The sequence below is a fragment of the Tursiops truncatus genome, chromosome 2, assembly GCF_011762595.2.
Source record: "Tursiops truncatus isolate mTurTru1 chromosome 2, mTurTru1.mat.Y, whole genome shotgun sequence".
Taxonomy (NCBI): Eukaryota; Metazoa; Chordata; class Mammalia; order Artiodactyla; family Delphinidae; genus Tursiops; species Tursiops truncatus.
This window is the reverse complement of record NC_047035.1, coordinates 39,698,787-39,707,575: the sequence shown is the minus strand read 5'-3', so window position 1 is coordinate 39,707,575 and position 8,789 is coordinate 39,698,787. Positions and strand designations below refer to the sequence as shown.

Sequence of the window (8,789 nt, the reverse complement as noted above, 5' to 3'; positions counted from 1 at the left end):
GTTGGTACTTAAAGAAAAAAATTCAATAGCTTCATGACTGTGCCTCTCTGTTAATTTATCATTTGAGAGATTTAAACGGAGATTGCTTTAGCCATGGTGTTTGAATTGCTGCTGATAGCAGACCATCTCACATCATGTGGCTGGCTCAGCCTGTCTTAAAATTGATTAAACTCCATGTTGTTTTCCAGTGTGGTATATTCAGGAATTCTACAAATGCCCCGTGAGTGAAAATGTGTGTAATCTTTTAAAATCAAAATACTAACACTAGCCCAGACAAAACTTCGCTTATTAGAATCTGTGCTGTCACATTAGCCGTGAAACAAAATTGTTTCCCTTGACTGTTTCCCTTGTTTTCCTTGACTTCAGATGTTTCTGGTAACAGATAGGGCAGTTTTCATGATGTGGATATTGGGCAGAGCTTCTGGGGTTTAAATATTCTAACGTTGGGATCCATTATTGGCCACTTGTATACCGGGTTATTTGCTAGGATTTGTATAAACATTAAAGTTTACAGACATTGTACAGCTAACACAGTGAGTTGCCCTCTTATTTTTTTCACAACAGTACTTTTAAAAGGTATCATTTCACTTGTACACTGAAGAAACTGTACCTCCGGATGGTAAGTGCCTTGTCCACATTCACAGAGTTAGTAATCCATCTGGGGTACAGATACAGGGCTCTGGCCTATAATTTCAGAGTCGTTTTTTGTAAGCCAACAGAGATGGAAATCCAGACTGACTGCAAGAAGTAAAACCCCACTTCAGAATGGCTTAAACAGTAAGGAAAGTTTATCTGAAACCAGTTGAGCCTCAGGTGCGGGGCAGTCTGGGTTATGTAGTACATCAGTTCCATGATGCCTTCATTTACCCAGGTGTGGGTCTTTAGGGAAAGCTTTATATCAGTGTGGAGAACTGTTTACCTGCCAAGTTAGCAGACTCTTGCCTAGGACCAACCTTGCAAAGAAAGCCTTTTTAGGACGGCAGTCTCAGGCCTGCTCTGTTAACTTCTGCACAGTTTCGTTTCATTTTTCACTATTTCAAACAATGCTGCATTGATCTTTGTGTGTATATCTTGTCTCACTCAGGTTGGTATATCTGTTGGATAAACCTAATCTACACATAAATTTGTTTGTTAAACGCTGTGTATATATAAAATGTTGTTAATTACTGCCAAATTGAACTCCAAAAAGCCTGCCAATTTACATTCCTACTAACAGTATTTGCAAGGGACCCTCCATTACACTGGTTATCAATCTTTGTAATTGTTGACAGTTGAATACAGTCAGGATCTTAAGAGCAGAAAATGTAGAAAGATTGACAAAGAGTAACAAAATTGGATTAAGGTGATGTGACTTGCTATATGGTTACATATGACAATGTAGTGCTTTAGCTGATAGCAAATTTTTCATGAATATATTTTGAAGATAGGGTGTGAAGCACTTGATAGATTTGCTTTAGATGTGAAATTGAAGCTTACTGGGCAGAGTTCCAATAGAACATATTTGTGTTTAACAGTGGGTTTTCAGAATTAAAATATGGTGTCCAAATACTGGTTACCTATTAAAGTAAGCTATTTGTATTGTCAACTGATTATAATAAAATGGCACCAATTGTAAATACATGATTTTAATATGAAATATTTATGAAATTAATGTTTTGTGGGAGAAGAGGGGTGTGGCAGTGTTCATAAACACAAGCTACATTTTAAAACCATACCACTTTACTTTCAGAAATCTTAATATATGAAAGTATTGTTCAGAGTAGAAAACTCATTATAGTTTTAGTGTTAGATACCAGGTTTACTTGGGGTATCTATAAAAAAACAAACAATGAATAAAAGAAGTGTAGCCATGAAGAAAATGGAGCTTGTATGGATGCTTATTCGGGGAATATTTTTCACTTGGAAAATAAAATAATTTATTATAGTTTATTTCTTCGGAAGAAAACTACCCTGGAAATGTGCACTTCTCTATAAGAAATCATAGTGTGTTGTCTTTGTTTTCTGGTACTGTTATGAGTTTATGTGGTTGTAAGCTCATCTAAGATCCCATCTGGGTTTATAACCCCTTTCTCTTAATGCCTCAAAGGTTTCCTAACTGTGAGTGGATGTATTTAATGTGAGGGAACATTCCCAGTCTCCTTAACAGCCTGTTAAAACCTGAAACAGATACAGTTGTACCGTCTGCAAATTATTTTGTACTGCCAGAGGAGATACTGAACCAACTTTTAGGCAAAGATTTTTGTCTTCTACAGGGATTTCCAGAACAGTGATATGACAGGGAAATGCATTAAAAAACTTTATCCAAATGGTTTGAATACTTGTAACTTTCTGACCTAGAAGCTAGAAAGTAAAAAATTTCTATCCTAGTTCTGTCAGTGATTCATTGTGTGTCCTTGAGATATTCATCTCTTTTTGTCTAAATCCTTTTGTCAGCTGTAAATTCAAGATAATACAGAACCATTTACTGACTTTTCAAAAATATTAAGAACTGCATATTGCTTTAAAAATGCAAAGATATGAATGCCAAACTTCAAAATAATTACAGCTGGAAAGTGTAAGCTTTTAAAAAGTACTTGGATGGCAAGGAAACGAAAGTGATTATTAGTGGTTAATGTGATTTTTGAGGTGATTTTCTTAAGGAGTAATGATTGAAAGCTTGTGTTTACACAGATCCTCAGACTGATGGGAGACAAAGCTCTCATGGTTCAATTGACAAGGAGGGTCTGTTTTTATCAAGTTGAATTAGGTACACTATATAGCCTCTTCTAATAACCTATTTCAGTTATGACAAGAAGATTCACACATGTATATATAGAGAAAATATATTTAATTGAGGTATCTTTAAAAATGAACTCTATGGGCTGAAAATTACTCTTGCTTTGAGATAAAGAACCTAGGAAAATAAGCAGTAATTAATGCCTTCCCAACCTACACTTGATTCTTGAATTAAATTACAGTTTGAAGAATGCTCGCTTTTTAAAATGGCATTGAGGAGACTCTGTGGGTGCTTAACTTCTCACATTTTCATTTATCTTTTGAACAACTATGTAGTAATTTTCATTGCACATTGTATAGCCCCCTTTTATGTGGTTTTTTTTTTAATCAATTTATTTATTTATTTATTGGCTGTGTTGGGTCTTCCTTGCTGCGTGTGGGCTTTTCTGTAGTTGCAGCGAGCAGGGGCTACTCTTTGTTGCGGTGTGTGGGCTTCTCACCACGGTGGCTTCTCTTGTTGCAGAGCACGGACTCTAGGCGCACAGGTTTCAGTAGTTGCAGCACGTGGGCTCAGTAGTTGTGGCTCACGGGCTTTGTTGCTCCGCGGCATGTGGGATCTTCCCGTACCAGGGCTCGAACCCGTGTCCCCTGCGTTGGCAGGTGGACTCCCAACCACTGCGCCACCAAGGAAGCCCCTATGTGGTGTTTCTTTTGCTTGAATTATTTGGTTTAATATGCTGTATACGGCGGGTCTGGATTTTTTAAGAACAGTCTGGACAGGATCCTATTTAGCTGCAAGGAACAAAGGCACCTTCACGTTATCTTAACTGCTGGAGGCTTATTTTAAGATTACAGAGGACAGGAAGGCGACCGCCTCATCAGAGCCATGGCTGGTAAAATGGTGCTTTGTCTTGTAGTGGGCGCGGCAGCTCTGATAGCTGTGGATGTCCCCTGCTCTGTAGTCGTCATGTGCTTACTTTTAATGTTTCCCAGCTTCTCCCTTCACATAAAAAAGTGCTTTTCTTACAAGCACTTCAATATGAGGCTTTAAAAAGTCTTATTTAAGATAAATGACAAAAAATCTTTCATATAATTATCTACAGGTTGATTTCGGATACCTTATCACCATAATACTTAATGAATTGGGCTATGTTAGCTTCAGTTAACTATTTTCAGTTAACCCACATAATTTGTTGAACTTCATATAGTGTAAATGATTTAACTGAAATGAATTTTGCTATAGTCTCAAATTTGTTAACTCTTCTGCCTTTGTTAAATGTTTTAAATAGTTGATTATCTCATAGTTTCCTAGTCTCTTGCAGCATAATTGATACATTGTCTATATTATTATACTTGGTTAACTGAAGGTATTATCTCTGTAAACTTCAACTAGTTGCCTATAAAATTTTCTCAGCAGAAACTAATGGTATTACATTTAAAAATGAAATACCTTGTCCTTTATTTAGAGGCCATATGTCTAGAAAGTCATTCTGTGTATAAAGATTAATCAACCAATCAAAAGACATAGCTTATCTTCTTTTTTTCTTTTTTTTTTTTTGCGGTACGCGGGCCTCTCACCGTTGCGGCCTCCCCCATTGCGGAGCACAGGCTCTGGACGCGCAGGCTCAGCGGCCATGGCTCACGGGCCCAGCCGCCCCGCGGCATGTGGGATCTTCCCCGAACGGGGCACGAAACCGTATCCCCTGCATCGGCAGGCGGACTCTCAACCACTGCGCCACCAGGGAAGCCCGCTTATTTTCTTTAGTGTTAACATTGACACCCGACAAAATATTGAATTACCGAGTTTTAGGCTCCGAGAGGTAGTGCCCCAGAAGGCGGGGAACGCGGAAGAGGCCGAGGCCGGCGCGGAGGAGGCCGGCGCGGAGGAGTCCGGCCCGGAAGAGTCCCACCCGGAAGAGCCCCGCTCCCGGCAGGAGATGGAGGCAGGGCGGCCGCGGCCGATGGTGCGCTCAGTGAACACGCGCGAGCCGTCCCAGGTCATCTTCTACAACCGCAGCCCGCGCGTGGTGCTGCCCGTGTGGCTCAACTTCGACGGCGAGGTGCAGCCCTACCTGACGCTGCCCCCCAGCACGGGCCGCCGAATCCATAGCTACCGGGGTCATCTTTGGGTCTTCCTAGATGCTGGGACATCTGATGGGCTTCTAGTTAACCAAACCGAGCTGTTTGTGCCGTCTCGCAATGTTGATGGACAGCCTATTTTTGCAAACATCACACTACCAGTGTACACCCTGAAACAGTGGTGCCTCCAGGTTGTGCGAAGCCTAGGCAAGCCTGAGGATTACAGGAGACTGGACATCGCGAGATCCCTCTAGGAAGATCTGGAGGACCACCCAAATGTGTGGAAGGACCTGGAGCGGTTGCCCCAGGAGCATATTGAAAATCAGTGGATGGCAGAGGAGACTGAAGATTTTAATTGAAATTTACACTCCTGGATCTCGGCTTTTGACAGTCCTGACAAGTCTTGATCTAGATCTAGGGCTGGTCAGTTTTTCTCGGCTTCAAAGTATCTCATTCTTGGAGTAAAAATGCTCCATTGCTTAAAAGATAGTTAACTGACCTCACTACTGGGCACTGTGATGTTTAAGGGCAAATATCACAAAATGTAATTTAATGCCTGTCCCTTCTAGAAGTATTTATCAAGGGAAAGTAGTTGCATTTTTGCCTCCTAGTGAGTCAGGAAAGTTTCTGTGTAAGGACTTTTGTGTAAATAATTCAGTGAGAATTGTAGCTTATTCTTGAGTTGTAGGAAAGCAGTGGCATCTCCTTTTCATTCCTGTATCATGGTTGGTGATGTGCCCGCGTCCCGCTCTGAGAGACCAAGATGTCCTTGGGGCAGGGGCATATCCGTCTGCCCTTTGACACTCCAGTACCTCGCACGTTATGAGCCTTCCCTCAGTGTTTGCTGAATGAACATACCAGTGGCTACTTTGGTAGAAAGTGTTAGAGGTTTTCACCCTGTTTTTTGAGGGCGGGTGGTAGTGGGGACCTTAAAGTATATACAGTAAACGAATGTTTTCAAGGGCATCAATTTTATAGAAAGCAATTTTTATAATTTTCTAAATCGTGGCTTTTCTCTGTCCACTGTTGTTGCAGAGCTGTTTTATTTCTGTTTCTAAGCCAGGATTGGCTTTCCACAGTTCTTATTGATGATAGCTTTTTTGAAACTTGCTATCTGCACAGAAGATAGGAGAAAATAGCCATCCCCTTGTTTAATCATAGTATTAAAGAGCTACTCCTGTACTATAAATAGGTTTTTGCCAAATGTGGGTACTTCTGTTCCTTTTTGTAAATCCATGACATTTTTGTTCGATTCAGCAGGTTTTCATCAGGCAGGATCTGGTGACACTTTGCACCTGGCTGGAGGAGAGGACAAAGCCCTCCAGCCTCTCGGAAGTTACTGCTAACACACTGTGGATTCAGAGGGTAGCCTGGAATGTTTTCTAATTTGATACATGTACAGATCCTTTCCTATAGGCTGGACTTAAATTCATTAACTCATATTCAGTACTTCTATCAGGCATCCTTTTTTGGTAGCTAATCATTAAAAAAAACACAAAAAACAAAACTCCCCAGTAGAGAAAGTGTTGGAAGAGACAAAAATAAAGAAGAGAAAAGATCCAATTAGGTACACTACTTAAATACAACCACTAACTTAACATTTTGAACTTTTAGCCTTTTTTTTGCTTGGTTTTACGTAGTTGAGATCATACTGAGTATAAGCTTTGTATTCTACTTTCTCATTTAACTTTATAACTTAAATATTTTTCCATGGTATTATAAGCTCTTCATAGACATGAGTGCAGCCTTCCTTTTATAAATAATGTTGGGATTTTTCTTGGCATCTTTATTAGTTCCTTTGAGCACAGTTCCTGTGCTCTGATATCAGAGTGAAGTGAATGAATCAAACGCCTTACAGTTTTCCCACCTAATCTTATTCTCCTCTTTCAACATTCAACAAATAAGTGGGCTTTTTTTTTTCTTTAGCCTGTTGTGGTACTCATTCAGTGACACATCTATAATTTTTTTTTTATCTAATTTTTTTGTCGAATTGTTAGGTAGGGAAGAAGAAATGCTGGTATAGAAGGCAGCCATATGATTTCAAAAGTGGGATAGGATGGAAGATTTAAGGAAGCCTGCTGGTGCTCAATTAGTTCAGTGTTGGTTTTATTATTTTTTAAACCTGTCTTTGTGTCAAAATGAGATTTCATGTTCCTGTCAAAACTTGCAATATGAGTACTGTGTTTTTTGTGTTGTCCAAGGAAGATTGAAAACCTATAGCATGTATGCACTCATTTGAAATCTTATGAATGTATTAAATGTATTGCTTTTAAGAGACTGTGATCTTATCTATTTTGAGTTTAAAAAAAAAAGCTTTTTTGGATACATTAAATGGTCCTAAGTAAAGGAAAAAAAATTGAATTACCAACAAAATTACCCATATACCTACTGTACCAGTAAATAACTCTATTAGCTTTCTTTCTGAAAATCCCTTATATTTACAAGTATAATTCATTCACAAAACTGCACTCTACATAATTGGGACTTAATGCTTCAGCGAAGAAAATGAAAAATGTAGCCTGTCTCCTCAGGGCTGTATAGTCAGATATCTCTTTGTCCTTTGGTGGATTTACACACTTTCTGACATCAAGTTTTGATCAAATGAAGAGAGTATCTCCAGCGATTTGTACAGTCTCGGTGACTACATGAAATAAAACTAGTGAGGCGTGGCCTTCCAGGCAGGCCTCTTTAGGCTGGAATTCTTGGTGCCAAGGGGAGCTAAGTCCTAGCCAGGCCATGGCTCCATCCACTGAGTTTTAAATTTTCACTTTGTTTTTTCATTTCTGAGAGTTTTATTTATATCTGCCTAGATATTTTTGATATTTTCTCATTCTTTGATCAGTTTTTTAAGTTCATCATTTATTTCATGAGATATCGCAAACATAATTATTTTACATTCTGTACTTGATAATTTCAATATCTGAAATTGAACAAATCAGTCTATTATTTGTTGTTTCTGCTAACTCTCTCTCTCATGGTTGGTTCTATCCTTGCTGTATTTGGTAATTTTCATTTGGAGCTCATATATTTCTTGAATTTAACACGTGGGAGCTGGTGGGCCTAATTTGGGATGCTTCCCTTTAAAGGGGACTTACGTTGGCTGTTTTTTGCTGGCTTTTAGGGTTTGTGCTTTGGGAGAAACAACAGCTACAATGAAGGAACATAAATAGTACCAGAGTTGCAGTTTCAAAGAATGACAGTAAAGGTTAGCTGGGAGTAGGTATTTGACAGTTCTTATTTAATATCGTTTATCAGAGTTGCAAACTAGAATGTACCAGCCGTTAGCATCAAAAGCTTTAAAGTTGTTGTGACCCTCTTATACATGATTCTTGTAGCTTCAGTTTCCTTTCTCCTGCAAGAGGTGACAAAACATGGGACTCTAGAATGTGTGAGGAAGTGCAGACATTAGGTATAAGGAAGAACATTTGCATGCTGTCTGTCTAGGCTTCTTCCTATTCTGCAAGGGCTGGTGAGTCTTGGGTACGTTTACCTTTATTCTCACGTTTGTGTTTTTTAGAAAAGTGAATGATCAATAAGTGATTTAAGTTTTATAGTTTTAAAAGACGTCAGGAACACTACCGTGAGCCAGGAATAGTAATATTCTTGTACCTCTAAAATCCCTGGAGTCTCAAGTTTGGGCTCAAAGTTTGGGTTCTTGATTGCAAGAGTCAGCAGTTCAACTCTGCTTCACTGGTCTCCATCCCACTTGCTTATGACTTACTGCCATTGCTCTAATTTTAGCCCATTGTTTTCATCTTCCCCTTGGAAATTTTCCTTACTTTTTAGTGAGCACAGGAATGCATGAATAATTATTTTTATAGTAATTTATTCGGGAAGAGTTAGAATAGCCTTTGAAAGTAGCTGATCTGTCATACTGCCAGAAGTGGGAGTCCCAGGAGTTATTAATTTATCATCACTTTAGAGAAGAGGAAACAAAGGTACAAAGATGTTAAGTAACTTGCCCAAGATCACAGAGCTGCTGAGTGATAAAGCCA

At 39.2% G+C, this 8,789-nt stretch overlaps 1 pseudogene; it reads left to right on the top strand.

Annotated features, from left to right (window-relative positions):
• Positions 1 to 667: 667 nt before the first annotated feature.
• Positions 668 to 7,067, top strand: LOC101325213 (von Hippel-Lindau disease tumor suppressor pseudogene; annotated as a pseudogene).
• The last annotated feature ends 1,722 nt before the right edge of the window (positions 7,068 to 8,789 follow it).